This window comes from Anabrus simplex, chromosome 1, assembly GCF_040414725.1.
Source record: "Anabrus simplex isolate iqAnaSimp1 chromosome 1, ASM4041472v1, whole genome shotgun sequence".
Taxonomy (NCBI): Eukaryota; Metazoa; Arthropoda; class Insecta; order Orthoptera; family Tettigoniidae; genus Anabrus; species Anabrus simplex.
In genome coordinates, this window is record NC_090265.1 from 1,039,626,215 (window position 1) to 1,039,643,732 (window position 17,518).

The following is a 17,518-nucleotide window of genomic DNA, read 5'->3' on the forward strand; positions in this document are numbered from 1 at the left end:
GGGAAACCATCTTCAGGGCTGCTGACAGTGGGGTTCGAGCCCACTATCTCCATAATACTGGATACTGGCCGCACTTAAGCGACTGCAGCTATCGAGCTTGGTATAAATTAAACAGACGCGGCTAAAATCCCTACCATTGCCAGGAACCAAACCCAGGGCTGCACATTCAGACAAAGAGCATGGCGACTTATTTTCTTTGTTCATTAATTTAATTTTCTTTAACAACGAGTTCTACTTGAACTATCGATACTACATAAAGAAGTAGACGATTATTGCCAGTTTCATTGTATGAACAGTTTAATAATACAACAGTAATGATGGCAATTTTATTGTAATCAAATAAAAATAGAAACTTTGAAGGCTCAATTAAGTTATTGCAAGGTATTTCTTCGTTTGAAGGACATAAGTAATGTATGTATGTATGTCTACCCACTTAGGCTCGTGTCTTGATACCGGATCCGGGATGACATGGAGTGAATTTATATGGCATGTTTTTACGGCCTGGTTTCCTTCCTGACGCCACTGTCAGTTGAGGAGGTAATGATGATGAAATTAACGATGGTGAATGAAATTGGGTAAGGAGGTGGAAAGAATCGGCTGTGGCATTGACGCGGAACTCTCCCGGCATTTGCCTGCAAGTGAAAATTGGAAACCACGGAAAACCATTCTCACGGCAGCCGACGGTGGAGTTCCAACCCTTGCGTCTCCCGAATTAATAGCTTGGCTCCATAGTCACAGCTCGTTAATACCCGCGGTCACAAGCTTGGTTGAAGCACATACGTAATAATAATTTAAAAATTAATGGACCGAGCTCGATAGCTGCAGTTGCTCAAGTGCGGCCGGTATCCAGTATTCGGGAGATAGTGGGTTCGAACCCCACTGTCGGAAGCCCTGAAGATGGTTCTCCGTGGTTTCCCATTTTTCACACCAGGCAAATGCGGGGGCCGTACCTTAATTAAGGCCACGGCCGCTTCCTTCCCACCCCCAGCTCTTTCCTGTCCCATCGTCGCCATAAGACATATCTGTGTCGGTGCGACGTAAAGCCAATAGCAAAAAAGAAAAAAAAAAGAAAAGAAAAAGAAAAAAGAATTTTAATGGTTTCCTTCCGTTTAACAGAAAATTTATTGGTATTCCTAATGTTTATTTAATTAGATTTGCTTCATTGTATTTGTTTTTTTTCTTTTTTTTTACAATTTGCCTATGTCACACCGATACAGATAGGTCTTGCGGCGACAATGGAAGAGGAGGAAGTGGCTAGGGGTGGGAGGATCGTGGCCGCGGTCTTAATTAAGTTAAAGCCCCATTCTTTTCCTGGTATGAAAATGGGAGACCACGGAAAATCATCGTCAGGGCTCCCGACAGCGTGATTCGAACCCACTCCCGGATACGAGCTCACAGCTCGCGCCCCTAACCGTACGGCCAAATCGCCCGGTGAATATTTTTTGATTGACTATTTTGATCTAATACAATGTGACGAGCAATATCACAAGCCATATTGAGTTCCTTTATTTCATATTGGGTCATGTTGATTTGTCCTTTGTGTTTAGGACTATATTAGTAAACATTCTTGCAACCGGGAGATAGTGGGTTCGAATCCCACTGTCGGCAACCCTGAAGATGGTTTTCCATGGTTTCCTACTTTTTTTGCTAGTTGCTTTACGTCTCACCGATACAGATAGGTCTTATGGCGACGATGGGACAGGAAAGGGCTAGGAGTGGGATGGAAGCGGCCGTGGCCTTAATTAAGGTACAGCCCCAGCATTTGCCTGGTGTGAAAATGGGAAACCACGGAAAACCATTTTCAGGGCTGCCGACAGTGGGGTTCGAACCTACTATCTCCCGAATACTGGATACTGGCCGCACTTAAGCGACTGCAGCTATCGAGCTCGGTACTGTTTCCCATTTTCACACCGGGAAAATGCTAGGGCTGTACCTTAATTAAGGCCACGGCTGCTTCCTTCCAACTCCTAGCCCTTTCCTCTCCCATCGTCGCCAGAAGACCTATCTGTGTCGGTGCGACGTAATGCCACTAGCAAAGAAAAAAAAAAGAGTAAACATTCAGCTTAGTACTCCGAGGTAATGTGCTCATGTTTTCTGAATGAGAGGAAATGCATTCCAAATCCAAACAGCTCTGCTCATACATAACAGAAGTGAAGAGGTCATGGCGTTAGTTTCACATTTCTTGAAAGAGAATGTACGTTAGGGCGAACGTCAGAGTAAATGTTGACTTGCTATTTCCGACATGTCAAGTACAGAGAGGCAACCGTGCGGCCTCATCTGTCACAATCGAACCTTATTCCAGTCAGCCACACGCTGTAGCAAACTGTAGGCAAACTTTAGCTGGACTACTCTCCTCCCCGTCCACCTACTGCTGAACTTTCAGACCGTTACTTGACATGAACATAGAAACTATTCCATAAATATTCTGGAAGATAGCTCTCAATCTTTCATTATTTAGGAAGCCCCTCTGCTGTTACTGAGTCTTCCATGAGGAGTGGGTTTGAAAAAGAGTTGCACAACACTGGGACGAGAGCATGAATTTTTTTTTTTTTTGCAAGTTGCTTTACGTCGCACCGACAGAAATAGGTCTTATGGCGACGATAGGACAGGGAAGGGCTGGGAATGGGAAGGAACCATCCGTGGCCTTAATTAAGGTACAGCCCCAGCATTTGCCTGATGTGGAAATGGGAAACCACGGAAAACCATCTTGAGGGCTGCCGACAGTGGGGTTCGAACCCGCTATCTCCCGAATACTGGATACTAGCCGCACTTAAGCGACTGCAGCTATTGAGCTCGCTAGGCATCAACTTCATAGAGACCTGAAGGTACTTCCAACGTATTATTATTGCTATTATCCCTCTGTGCATCACTGTAGCGTGTCAGCCTCCGGATCACAAGATCACGGGTTCAAAGATAGTCGGATTTTTAGAACGGTGGATAAACGTTCGTTTCGATACTCCTTGTCACAACCATGCCGGCATATAAAAGAGGATCTCGGGTGAAACTACTGTAGTTTACGCGACAAAATTATGTAAAACTCAACCATTGATTTCCAAACAGAGAGCCGGTTTATTCTGTAACTTGATAGAGGAAAACAACGTCGAAATTGACGCGCAGGCAACGTAAATAGTGTGAGGTTAAATTTTGTGTAACACAGTAACTGAGGTCGTATGATTATAACTATTATGACTATAACTACAAATGTTCAAGGATGCAGAGTGGGTCTCAGCCCATAAGTGACCACGGCTGGTCAGTGGTCTGACAGCTCTGCACTCCCACCGGCCAACCGAGCAGAGGAGGGCTGACCACGGCTTTACCGTAGCACTACGCCTCTGTATTCGTGAGACGGAGAGGGCCTGCTGGTCCTCACTATCGGCTGTCCTGAGAATGGTTTTCCGTGGTTTTCCATTCCTATGCACTAAGGCAAATGCTGGGACAGTTCCTAATATACGCCACGACCGCTAAACCTCTCAACTTCTCCACACGTATCTTTCTCCGAAACAAATCTCCTGCCTGAGAGACGGCTTGCCGTCTAGGAAGTCCGCCATCGCCTTCAGGGATGGAAAGAAAACTTGTGCTTTACAAATTTTGGTGGCAATGATTAAGAGCATCGGAAATTCGATCAAATATCTTGGCTCTTGTAAATCTTTGCTTAAGTTTAGAATTACAATAATGTCTTCATGATCACAATATGTAATTAAATATTTTGAACTATATTATAATTCACACCTACGACACAAAAGAACAACATTCTTGTAAAATTACAACTTCGTACATCAGACGTTCTGAAGGGATGAATAATTTTGTCACTAGACCTCTCCCCCGTTCAAAACCCCTTTTAAGACCACTTATTTTTTAACATCGAAGAATCATATGATATTTTAACTTCGTACCTGGGGCGGTTTCAGAGAATATACTTTTGTAAACCCCTTAGGGATGTATCGTTTTAAGATCACTTATTTAAACTCGAAGACATATAGGAACAACCATCACATGAAATTTCAACTTCGTATTTCAAACGGTTTGAAATAAATGAATATTTTCGTCAGGCCAACGCCCCATTCAAATCCTCGTAGGGGATAGCCTATTGGAGGAAATATCATGTGAAATTTTAAACTCGTATGTCAAACGATTTCACAGAAAGGGGTATTGAAGGGGGAGACCAAGCTTAACCAAGGAAAAAAATGGGTTAATATTCATTCGATTGTTAAATATGCTACAATTGTTGTTGACAATAGCTGCACATATCCCAGTATTGGCATGCTTCCTGGCAACCAGAAGCAACTTTAATAATGTCAGAATTTTAATAATTTTAATATTTTAAAATAAAATGTTCAAAATTTCACGCCTGGTTCCCTTATAAATTCCAAGTTTATAAGAATTTTCGTACTTTTTCTTTTTAAAAGTGAGTATCAAAACTCCAGCTACAAAATGAACCTCAATCATTAGCATAGACTGTGACTTGGATTTTTTGTCGCGTTTTTATTCCGAGCATCAGAACATATTTATAGTTTTTAAATAAAAATGTTATATAAAATATAATTTAAATCCTATTAATCTGAACGAGGTACAGATTGTAGTACAACACTATGGGAGGAAAAACTGAAAAAGTCATAACTATTCGTGAATCAGTAAGAGGGTTATGAAGGAAACCGTGATATATTGTTAAAAAGGCAGGACATTTTGAACATTTTATTTGAAAATGTTATAATTCAAATTTTGACATTATTGAAGTTGCTTCTGATTGCTCTAAAGCATACCAATATTGAGATATGTGCAGCATTTTTCAACAACGTTTGTAGCATATATAACAATCAAATGAATATTGGTCTATTTTCCCCGTGTTAAGCTAGGTCTCCCGATTTAACCCTTAATGGCACAAGTTTTCATTCCATCCCTGAAGCCCTCTCTCAGGCAGGGGATTTGCTTCGCAGAAAGATATGTGTGGAGAAGTTGAGAGGGTTAGCGGTCGTGGCGTATATTAGGAACTGTCCCGGCATTTCCCTTAGTGCATGGGAATGGAAAACCACGGAAAACCATTCTCAGGACAGCCGATAGTGAGGACCAGCAGGCCCTCTCCGGTCAACGGTTTCGGAGTAATGCATATTTCTAAAAATAATAAAAGGAATGTTTATGAGAGAAGTGATGGACTTAGTTCGTTGGAGTCTAGAATTCTTTGTTTATGATTTGACCATTATTTTATTGTTATTTGACTGTTAAAAACTGCCTTAGGATTTGAGTTTTGCTTTTATGAACGGAATTAATTCTCAATTAGTGTGGTTTCCTGAGAAGGACTGATGAAGTTTGGAATTTCTGAGGTATGTACATACTGTATGACTATTTCCCACTGAACCTTTTCAAAGCACGTTGAGATAAAAAAATTCGAATTCCTCGCAAATGACGATCATCGAGTATACGTTTATGTTTCAGTAGTTGGTAAATATATTTGTTTTAGTGTGATTTGATCGCCGGTTTCCCTCCTCCCGTCAAAAGAACTTAGAGAGGTACAAACAAGATTGAGTCACCAGAGTATATATCTTTCAATGCCGAGCGTCCAGGAAAGATTACTTTCCCACTAACTAAAAGGCTCTTCTAATGATTATAAATGATTGAAATAATGACTAGAGATATTAGTTAAAAGTAGACATAATTGCGTGTCTAAAACCCATTCAGGGTACGTTAGCACACTGTGGCAAATTATTGTGCACCTTTAAAGGACATCAACTTTCTGTGTGATACGAGCTAAGTTACGACAGCAATATTTTCCTTTCTTTATCATTCTATTTTGTCGTGAAAAATTGTACATTATTCGATCCAAAAATTCCGTTTTAAGCAGTTTGACTCAACAAGATATGTTTCAGGCATCACGAGATTTACAAAACCCTCAACATGCATCCTTAACGTATATTGTTAAAATGAAGGAGTCACATAGTAGATACCAATGAATCAAACCACACAGAAACCGGATGTCTTTTAAAAGTAGATGCTGATTTACTATGCACTATGTACTAACGTTCCTTGAACTGGTATAGCCATATAATTATTTCATATTAGATGCATTGCCATTGGCAAAACAGGCATTTATGACTAAGAAAAACATTTTAACCAGCACACACATGAATATAGATGTCAGAAAATCCTTTGCGAAATCATATGTATGGAGTACACTTCAGTATGGAAGTGAGAGTTGGACTCTGCGTAAATTAGAAAGGAATCGACTTGAAGCTGCTGAAATGTGGATATGGCGGAAAATGACCAGAACGAGCTGGACGGAAAGAAAAACCAACCTGGAAGTCTTAAGGGAAGTTAAAGAAGACAGAAGATTCTTAAAGGAAATGGAAAACAGGAAAATAAAATTTATTGGACATGTCATCAGACACAATACTTTCATCACTAACATACTTGAAGGGAAAGTGATGGGAAAGAAAGGAAGACCTAGGATGAAGTATTTGGACGACATCAAGAAGAAATTAGGTTGTGACAATTACATGGAACTGAAGCGAACAGCCAATGAAAGAAGAGAGTGGTTGCATCGACAAGGCATTAGCCTTTAGAATATTGATTGATTGATTGATTGATTGATTGATTGATTGATTGATTGATTGATTGGATTGATTGATTGATTGATTGATTGATTGATTGATTGATTGATTGATTCAGATGCATTGCAGATAACAGCGTTTATTTCTTTCATTTGATGACGTTGAACTCACTCGAACAAAAATATTTGTGAAGTTTGCTTTACAACAGGAAGTACAATATTTTACTGTTTCCTTTCCGAAACTGGTTATGTTCTTCTACGCAGTCTATTTGACGGTTTTAGTGGTATTCCTTTGTATCTCTTTTTTTTAATGAAGGTAACGTGAGACCTCTGAGACGAGCGCCCTTTCCCACAAGTTAATGATCCCAAATGTTATATTTGTACTACATGACGGCAGCATCGTATTTCTTTGATAATGGGTGTCATATCAGAAATAGGGAGACTTCCATCGCCCGTCAGTCGTGTAATATCAAAGTTTACCTTGTTATTTTAACCCACCTCAAATTTGCTCAGGGCATAGTACCATCAAAAGATACCTAGATACCATTCTGTCTCGTTAGGTCAAATTAATACAGTTAATTTATTCCATTTTTTCACTTTTTTTCTATAAAATATGTTCATCAATATTTCACCGAATGTAACTCTCGGAGTATCTCTGACATTTGAAGTTCGCATGCCTTGTGAAGGAAAATGAGAACTAGAGAACAAGACGTACTCTTCATGACAACGAAGCAGTAGTTGAATGTCATTTGATATGTATATCCCATTCATATTTCAAAGTGAGTTTATTTTTATTCCTTGATAACAAACAATATTCTTTCCCCATTCAGGGATTGCTATGAGACAAAGCCTGCTGACCGAGCTCGATAGCTGCAGTCGCTCAAGTGCGGCTAGTATCCAGTACTCGCGAGATAGTGGCAGACCTGAAGAAGGTTTTCTGTGGTTTCCCATTTTCACACCAGGTAAATGCTGGGGAATTACCTTAATCAAGGGCACGACCGCTTCCTTCCCACTCCAGCCTTTTCCTGTCCCATCGTCGCCATAAGACCTATCTGTGTCGGTGCGACGTAAAACAACTTATATAAAATAAGCCTACCAAACAATATGATATAAATTACTTATTTAATTTTAACTCCCAAAGACTCTTTTCCGAGACCAGATACATCAGATATCAGAACCTTTTTACCAACGTCTACTGCTTGATATAAACATTTATTAATACGTTACTCCGGTTTAATATTTCCTATAATCAGGTAATAACAACAACAAAAATAATAATAATAATAATAATAATAATAATAATAATAATAATAATAATAATAATCGGAAATAATTTCGAAAAGGAAAATTAAACACAGAAATCAATGAGGAAACTGATTAACTGATTTTTCCTTTTCCGGCTAGTGTGCTGTTCATATTATTTATTGCGAGCTAACTTATCTAGCGACATAGATGGATTATTTATGTAGCCAGGCCATATTTTTCAATACATTTAGTAATTGAATATGTCACCATCTAACTTCTGTCCTAACTGTCCTAAGTATACCGTAATAGAGCTGTTATATTGAGCGCAATATTATCTATTCTATGATGCACACAACGTGTATCGGAATTTAAATTACCGTAATAAATTCTTATACTTTCGACCTTGCATAGCGTTGTCCCTAACTTATGCAGGACAACCATTTACAGCCATCTTGGGCTCAGCGAGATCTTTCCAACGGTACCCCAACATGAAGGATATGTATTTATACTCGTATATAGATTTTCAAATCCCCTATTTTTCAAAGCTTTCGTTTCAAATTGTCAATGTTAATAGTTAGTCACAACTTGTACAGGTATTAGCCATAGTGCCCTTTGTATTTGTTAGCCTTTCGGTTTACGAACAAAATGAGACTAGAATATTTGAAATCGGTTGATGCGTTCACTCACTACGGTGCTCCGAGTTGTCCTAAGTGTACGCAAATCGAGCACTCAAAGCACGAGGCTTCCGCGAGGCTGCATCATCGCGATAAATTTATTGATCTGCGTTTAGCTGAGGCCTTGCCCTTCGAAAAAACCACTGCTCAGCCCGAAGGGCTGCAGATTACGAGGGGTCGTGTGGTCAGCACGACGCATCCTCTCGGCCGTTATTCTTGGCTTTCGAGACCGGGGTCGCCATCTCACCGTCAGATAGCTCCTCAATTCTCATCACGTAAGCTGAGTGGACCTCGAACCAGCCGCCAGGTCCAGAGAAAAATCCCTGACCTGGCCGCGAATCGACCCCGGGGCCTCCGGGCGAAAGGCAGGCACGCTACCCCTACACTACGGTTAAAGCTCAAACAGACATTGAAATAAATTGTTAAAATGGAAAAAGATTGATGATATAAAAAATGCCTTAAACTGGCTATAATCACACCAGAAGATAACCAAAACATGGAATTCTTTAGATAGGCCTACAACATTTGCATACGGTGATTTGCCCAAGAGGATAGGCCGGAGAGAAGAACCGGAACAATTTGGAAGAAAGACAGAAAGGAAGTCCACAACAAAATAAGAATGGCATATATGGACACAAAGAAAGGATCAACCAAGGCCCTCTAAATAATTTTAATTTTCTTCATCTTGTTATTGTTAGGGTCATCAGCCTATAGACTGGTTTGATGCAACCCTCCGTGTCATCCTATTCTGCGCTAAGCTTTTCATTTCTATGTAACTACTACATCCTACACCTACTCTAGTATCTTTGTCAGATTCATATCATATCCCTACCGTTCTTAACAAATATACTTCCATCAAAAACCAGCTAAACAAGTCTTGGATTTTTAAGATGCGTCATATCATTCTATCTCTTCTCCTGGTGGTGAAATGTATTCATATAGTTCTCCTTTCACCAATTCGATTCAGTATCTCTTCATTCGTGATTCGATCTACCCATCTCACCTTCAGCATTCTTCTGTAATACCACATTTCAAACGCTTCTATTCTATTTTTCTCTGTGCTAATCATTGTACATGTTTCACTACGTACAATGCCACACTCCTTTTTTCGACAGTGGTTTAATGTCGCACTGACACATCAAAGGTTTTTCGGCGACGGACGGATAGGAAATGGCTAGGATTGGAACGGTAGTGGCCGTGGCCTTAATTAAAGTACAACCACAGCAAAACATTTGTCTATTTGCGATATCAATATCCGAAGTGAACAAACTTCTTTTCATAAGGTAGGCCTTCCTTGCTTACGTTAATTTGCATTTTATGTCCTCTGCCCTACTTCTGTCATCATTAGTAATTCTGCTACCCAAGCAACAGTATGCATCTACTTACTTTAAGACTTCATTTCCTAGTCTAATGTTTCCTGCACCACCTGACTTCGTTCCATTACTTTTGTTTTGGATTCATTTATCATGTACTCCTTCTCCAACACTGTGTCCCTCCATTCAGCAATTTCTTCAGAACTTCTGCAGACTCATAAAATAACAATATCATCAGCAAATTTCAGTGTTGATCCCCTTTCCTTGGTTTGTGATTTTTTGCCAAATTGCTCTTTGATATCCTTCACCTTTATATAAATACTGGAAAGGGGACAAACTATAGCCTTGCCTCACTCCTTTCTGGATTGAGGCTTCTTTTTCATAGCCTTCGATTATTACCACTGCAGACATACCCCAGTTATTTTTGGGGTCGCTGGAATCACCTGAGGATCATTTTGATTTTGGGTGGAGGTTCAAGACCGGATACCCTTCCTGACGCAACGTGATTCTTGAAATGAAAATGTCGACCCAAAATTTAACCACAGCCTTCCGGGTGTGAAGCCAGCAGCTAAGCCACTGAGTTCATCACACCCCCCTCTCCCAACCAGTGTAATCTTAAAGGGGATTGTTCGCAACAAATAATACTAATTTCAATGATGTTTAGAATTTAACGTACCAGTAAATCTAATGACACGGATCTCATGTATTTACACATTCCTAAATGTCAGCCAAAGTGTTGAACGCACTACTTTGATTGTAGATTAATTGTAACAAGGGAACACATGCATGTGTTACACTCGGATCCGGTTGAAACTGGGTAGGAATATTCGTTGAGGCTGTAGAATGCTAAGGTGAAACTTGCATGAGCCCAGCGCAAGTTTGAACGCCAACATTGAAGAAATAAGTAGTCGTAAATTTAAAAGTGCCGCTGGAGTATCGGGGTGTGGCGGAGAGGTAGGGAGGAGCGAAGCAGCGAACGTGAGCCAACCGGGCTGCGTCGAGCCGCGCCAGCAGCCAGGCAGCGTGTAGTCGGGCTGCTCGCTCGAGTCGAATGAATGACCCCCCCCTCCTCCCCTTCCCGGCGGCAGCTCTTCTATACTGCACCGCAGTTCGTACATACCTCGTATCTTCACGATTACTAACGTAAAAGCAGATCAAGAGGTGCACATTGATTAGTCGTGCGAAGAGACAACGTTCTTACAATGACAGGTAAAATCTGACGTTCTTATGGTCATTTTCATGAATGGTGACTGTATATTTACTTTAACCTTGTATGGTAACAATTGATTTTTTACACACAGATGCAACAAAACGCCCACTACAGAAGTCATTCAATCTGTGGAATGTAGTAGTGTGGCTTCAGAATTGTTTTGCAGACTGTGACAATAAAGACACCTCATTTTCTGAAGATGAAAGGAATTTGGGATTGGAATTATATCGTAAGTAGATCAATCTATTTATATATATTTACTTTTAAGAGAAAAAACAAGCGTGCACAGGAATTGCGTTCTTGTCTCCGTTTTACAGGTCTAATTGCCGACAGGATTTTGGATATCGATGTGACAGTCGAATTGGATGCACATTGGATATGTCAGATGATGACTTTGCTTTCGAGAAAGACAATATTGAAACACCGATATTTGAACTCGTCTCCGAAAATGTTTCTCCTAACACTGCATCCACAACAACGGCTGAACAATGCGTAATCCCAATAACTTATAAGAAGGAGGTCATCGAAAATTGGGGAAGCAAAAATGGGAAACAGAAGAGCTTCGCATCCACGAAACACATGTTTCGTAAATTAAAGTGCCGGGAAGAGCTTTACAGGTGGGAGCAACAATTGGGAAACGGTGGCACAATGAGAAAAAAAATGTTACGAAGAAGAATTTTCAACAGTTCAAAGAGTAGACAACGAAACAAAATTGTTCACGATATAAATATTAAAAGAGGGGCCTTAACGTACGCTCGTCTAGTTGGCTACGAGACGTTTCGAGCGTCTCAGTCTTTGGTAATGAGTTTTAAAAAGAAATTTAAAATTGCATCAAGAAAGCTTTGCAAATTCGTATCTTAAAAATACCAATTTGAACAAGAAGATACTAATTGTAACGCGACACTGTTTGTGGAAGAAGTGTCGCAATTAATAGAAAGTCACGGCCCAGAGTGCGTGTTTAATACTGATCAGTCTGGTTTTCATGAAGAGTTCCATTTTGGCAGGACCCAAAATGAACGAGGAGAAAAAGTCGTATTATCAAAAGCGCAATCTATGAATTCGTTAACTCAAAGCTAAACAATACAGCCAATAATTTCTCCAGATGGACAACTGCTGCCGTAGTTGCTAGTGGTGTTGAAAGAAAATAATGGCAAATTTGGTCCTAATATAGAACAAAATGTATTCACCGCACCAAATGTGTACACTTTGCCTTCAAATTCTGGAAAAGAACTTGTACAGAAATAGTTACGGGATGTTTATTGTGAGCTTGTACCAGAGCACAGTGTTTTATTTCTCGATTCGTGGACCGGACAGAAAAAAGAAAATATTTTAAATGCTAAAATTGAGAGTAAGAAAATCATTAATGTTCAAACAATTCCAAAAGGAGCCACTGGACTTAGCGAGCCGTTAGATGTTTTGGGCTTCCGCATTTGGAAGCAATTTATTCGTATTTTGTATGATTTAATTTTGTTAAACTCGTTAGACATCAACGTACATTTAAGGAACAACCTTTTCTTTCTTTCTTAATCTGCTTACCCTCCAGGGTTGGTGTTTCCCTCGGACTCAGCGAGGGATCACGCCTCTACCACCTCAAGGGCAATGTCCTGGAGCGTGAGACATTGGGTCGGGGATACAACTGGGGAGAATGACCTGTACGTCGCCCAGGCGGCCTCACCTGCTATGCTGAACAGGGCCCTTGGGGGGGATGGGAAAATGGAAAGGATAGGCAAGGAAGAGGGAGGGAAGCGCACGTGCCCTTAAGTTAGGTACCATCTCGGCATTTGCCTGGAGGAGAAGTGGGAAACCACGGAAAACCACTTCCAGGATGGCTGAGGTGGGAATCAAACCTATCCCTACTCAGTTGACCTCCCGAGGCTGAGTGGACCCCGTTCCAGCCCTCGACGGGGGTAAGATGACGAACGGGGCAAGATGACGAATCAACCATAACTTTTGTAGAATTCTGTTCACTAAGTTGGCTATCATGTGACCTTGGGCTCGATATCTCACAGGTATAACTTACACATAGAAGGAAATTCCTTTCAGTCTGAGACATGCAGTGGTAGGGGGGTGTCTGTCTGGCACTGGCGCACTAAAATATCTAAGATATGTGCAGTAAGCTTCTACTACTAGTGTGCTCACAATACGAATTAACTGTTTTATTTTCTTTAAATGTCAATGTATTTCTTACTTACTTCAGTGTTAACTGAATCTTGATTGTAAGATGTCTGTCGATTATAAGGACAAACCGCTTCCTAAGCAACCTGGGGCAAGATGACGGGGGCAAGTTGACGAATTCGTCATCTTACCCCACGCCAGCTATAGGCTACACGTAGTCAGCCGTTCCCTTACGCTAATTACGGAAATGCCTAGAAATTATCAGCGGAAGACGGACAGACCAATCACAACGAGGAAAAAGAGCTAGGAGATCAGCATCCATCATAACCAGCATACCCATGAAGGACATGCTTCAACAAAAATAAATGCTGAAGAAAGAGTAGGAATGTAAAACCCAGAGAAAAAAAAGTAGCCAGGCAGCTGGGCTTCATATCCGAATCTGTCAATAATCGGCTGCAAGAAAATTCTGCATGTCCTGTGTGTGAAGAAAAGTATGTTCATCCTCCAAATGAAGACTGGATTCAGTGTGATAACTGTAAAGTGTGGTGGCATGAAGACTGCTCAAGTTATGAAGGCAGTGGACGGTTTCTCTGTGATATGTGCGGAGTATATTCTTCTTCTTCTTAATCTGTTTACCCTCCAGGTTCGGTTTTTCCCTCGGACTCAGCAAGGAATCCCACCTCTACCGCCTCCCTCAAGGGAAGTGTCCTGGAGCTTCAGCCTTTGGGTCGGGGATACAACTGGGGAGAATGACCAGTACCTCGCCCAGGAAGGAAGCGGCCGTGGCCTTAAGTTAGGTACCATTCCGGCATTTGCCTGGAGGAGAAGTGGGAAACCACGGAAAACCACTTCTAGGATGGCTGAGGTGGGAATCGAACCCACCTCTACTCAGTTGACCTCCCGAGGCTGAGTGGACCCCGTTCCAGCCCTCGTACCACTTTTCAAATTTCGTGGCAGAGCCGGGAATCGAACCCGGACCTCCGGGGGTGGCAGCTAATCACGCTAACCACTACACCACAGAGGTGGACGCGGAGTATATTCCAGTTTAAAACTGTTTTCTTCAGAGTTCTTGTATTCAGTGTAGTAATTATTTTTAATTTACTTTCAATTATTTTAACATTTTTCAAATATATGTTCTTTAGAAATGTATGTCCTTGTGTAGTACATAATTAAAATCAAGTTACTTCAAGTTTTCATGGCATCTTTTACAAATTTCAGTGAAATTTTATGTTGAAGCAGTTGAGAAGAATGCTCGTCATCTTACCCCAATAGGTTCGTCAACTTACCCCGGGAACGGGGCAAGATGACGAATTTACATAAAATTAAACTTTACTACTTTATGAAAAAGCTATTAAAACTAGAACTTTGAAAATTGCAGAACTGTTGCATAAAAAGATAGGCAGTAATACACACGTCATTACAAGCGTAAAACACGCCATGTTCTGGCGGAATGTGAAACGAACCTTATGATCGTCAACTTGCCCCGGTCTCCCCTACCACTTTTCACATTTCGTGGCAGAGCCGGGAATCGAACCCGGGCCTCTGGCGGTGGCAGCTAATCACACTAACCACTACACCACAGAGGCGGACTGAACAACCTTTTAAAAGTGCAATCTTTGACGCACAACCAGTTCTCCTCTCCGCGCTTTCGTAGCATGAGGTAGTGGCTATGTCAAAAAGAAACCTTCACAATTTGTTAATCCAGTCGATTATTGTTTCAAAGAAGAGCCTTTCGATAATCAATGTAATACTTGTGAAAGCGACAGCGCTGTAAGATGTTCATGGTGCATACAGTATCTTTGTAAACAATCACTATTGCACTAATTACAACGAGTAACAAGAACTCAGGCGTGAATTTTTCAAACCGTATTGGCATCGTTGCTTAAATATCATCCTTTGTACACTTGTTTCATGAGCTGTTTTCATATTGACGTTTCGCACACCTGATCGGGAAGTTAAGGAGAACGCGCTAACTACAGTATACGCTGTCTGGCTGCTGGTGTGGCTCGACACAGCCCGGTTGACTCACGCCCGCTGCTTCGCTCCTCCCTACCTCTCCGCCACATCCTGATACTCCCGCGGCACTTTTAATTTTACGACTATTTATTTGTACAATTTTGGCGTTTTAACTTGCGCTGGGCACATGCAGTTTTCACCTTAGCATTCTACAGCCTCCCACGAATATTCCTACCAAATTTCAACCGAATCTGAATGTAACACATGTCTGTGTTCCCTTGTAAGTCCAGTGCGTAACTAAGTTGTTGTTGTTGTAACTAAGCTTATATTACTAGGTAATCAGTAATTTGAGCACCAAATATTTGAAAAATAAAATGGCTTGATGTGCCACTTTGATCACACGTTTGGAAATGTTAAGTGAAATTGTTAAATTACCTGTAACTTTCTAGTATTTCATATGAGCATTTGTCAAGATTACAAACCGGCATCAGTTATGATAGAGTTGCAGCAATTTGCTTTTGGGGTTAAAAGTATGATTACCCATGTAAACTATCACAATCAGTGTTGAGACATTGTTTAAAGCAGTTTGGCCATCATAGTAAGCAGCTCAACTTCACTGATGCGTATATGTGAAGTCTGTGTGATAAACTGTGTAGCTATTTATAAAAAACAGGAAACAAGTTAAAGTGATGTAAAAAAAATGAGTACGAATTTCCGAGACTAAATACACTACGTTCCAACGCCAATTTACTCAAATAATCATCCATGAAACATCAAAGTTGAACAATATTGCCAAAGTTAAGAGAAGAATTAGAGGGGATAGTTATCTAGTTGTGTTTTCTCTTAAGACTTCAATCGCCACCATCACACAAGAAGTCATTATAAATGAGAAACATGGATCCAAGCAAAATGATTCCTTTGAAGAATTATTTACAAATACAAAAATTTAATTAAATTTCAAGAAAAATCCAGCAATTCTTTGACATTTTCTCTTGAGAACAAACTTTCAATGTTTAATGCGAGTAGTTTCTGAAATACGGAGATAAACTCCAAAATTAAAAGCATTTCATTGAAGCTCGATAGTTAATGTAACTTCAGTGACTTGAATTGCAATTCGGAGAGGTATTTATGTTATAAATATCGTAAATAGTGTGATTGTATCACCATTTTAAGAAATAATTATCATCTGCATTTTACGTTATTCGTATCTTAGTAAATCAAGTAAGAGAGTACGAACGGTAGACAGTACGTCATATGAACTTTGCGTATACAGGGTGAAGCGAAATTCGCGCACTCGGGCGTCGCAGCGCGACTCCTCACATGCCAGCAATAAAAAAAAAAAGTCTCTCACAAAAGGTCGTCCTGAGAGTATATCCGGCAGAAAAAGAACGTGAAGAGTGGCAATCTGGCAACACTGTAACCAAATGTAAGGTAACTACCTCTGTCAGCCCGTATTAGCCGTGATGTACAGTTGGTGTAGTGGGTATGGTTTTGGGTTAGCGAGCAGGAGGTCGAGGGTTCGATCCTGGGTTGAGGCGCCGTTTTTATTTGCTAATTTCCACCGGACATTACATACTGTAATACATTAAGACACCGTTTCTTAGGTCACATGTAACCTTCATTTACAAAACTTAGTAAAACTGAACACGTTGTAACGCATCTAGTAGATGAAGTGGTGCGAATAAATTCACGCCCACGACGTGGAAAGGGCGTCTTTCAAAGCTGACCAATGAAAAAGAATGTTCGTCCATATCTAGGATCGTAGTATTATCTGTGCACCTTTTCTGGATACATTTACACCATAGTGCTGAATTGGTCGCCCTCGGCAATCTTCGAGATTCGTACTGGCAACCTTTGAAACAAACTATGAATCGCTTATGCATCGCTGTGCGACATCTGGCGTACACTTTACGTACTAGTACTGTTGTTATTTACACAGCAAAGCCAAAATATAGAATTCACTCTAGGAATAAGATTCGCATCGAGAAATGTTATATAATGTAATATAATGTGTGTGTGACACAGTTGTTGGCTTAAGATAACAAAAGTTTAGCAAAATTCATATCGATCGATCATATTATCGATTCAATTCAGATTTCATTTCCATTCAGTTGGCAGTACTACTGGAACCGGAACTGCTCCCCCCTTACTCCTCACACCCGTGCACAAAAATATTGATAAAAAGTGCGCAGATAATATGTAAGTGCAAATGGTTTCTAAGGGACCCGCTGCAGTCGCTGTAGACGATTATGATGCCAGATACCATACCACCTGGACTACATCTACGAAATAAAAAACATACGCCTCAACCCAGGATCGACCCCTCGACCTCTTGCATGTTAGCCCAAAACGCTGTTTACTGCACCAACTGTACACGACGCCTAACACCTGCTGACAGAGGTAGTTACCCTACATGTGGTTACAGTGTTGCCAGATTGCCACTCGTCAACGGCCTTTTTCTCCC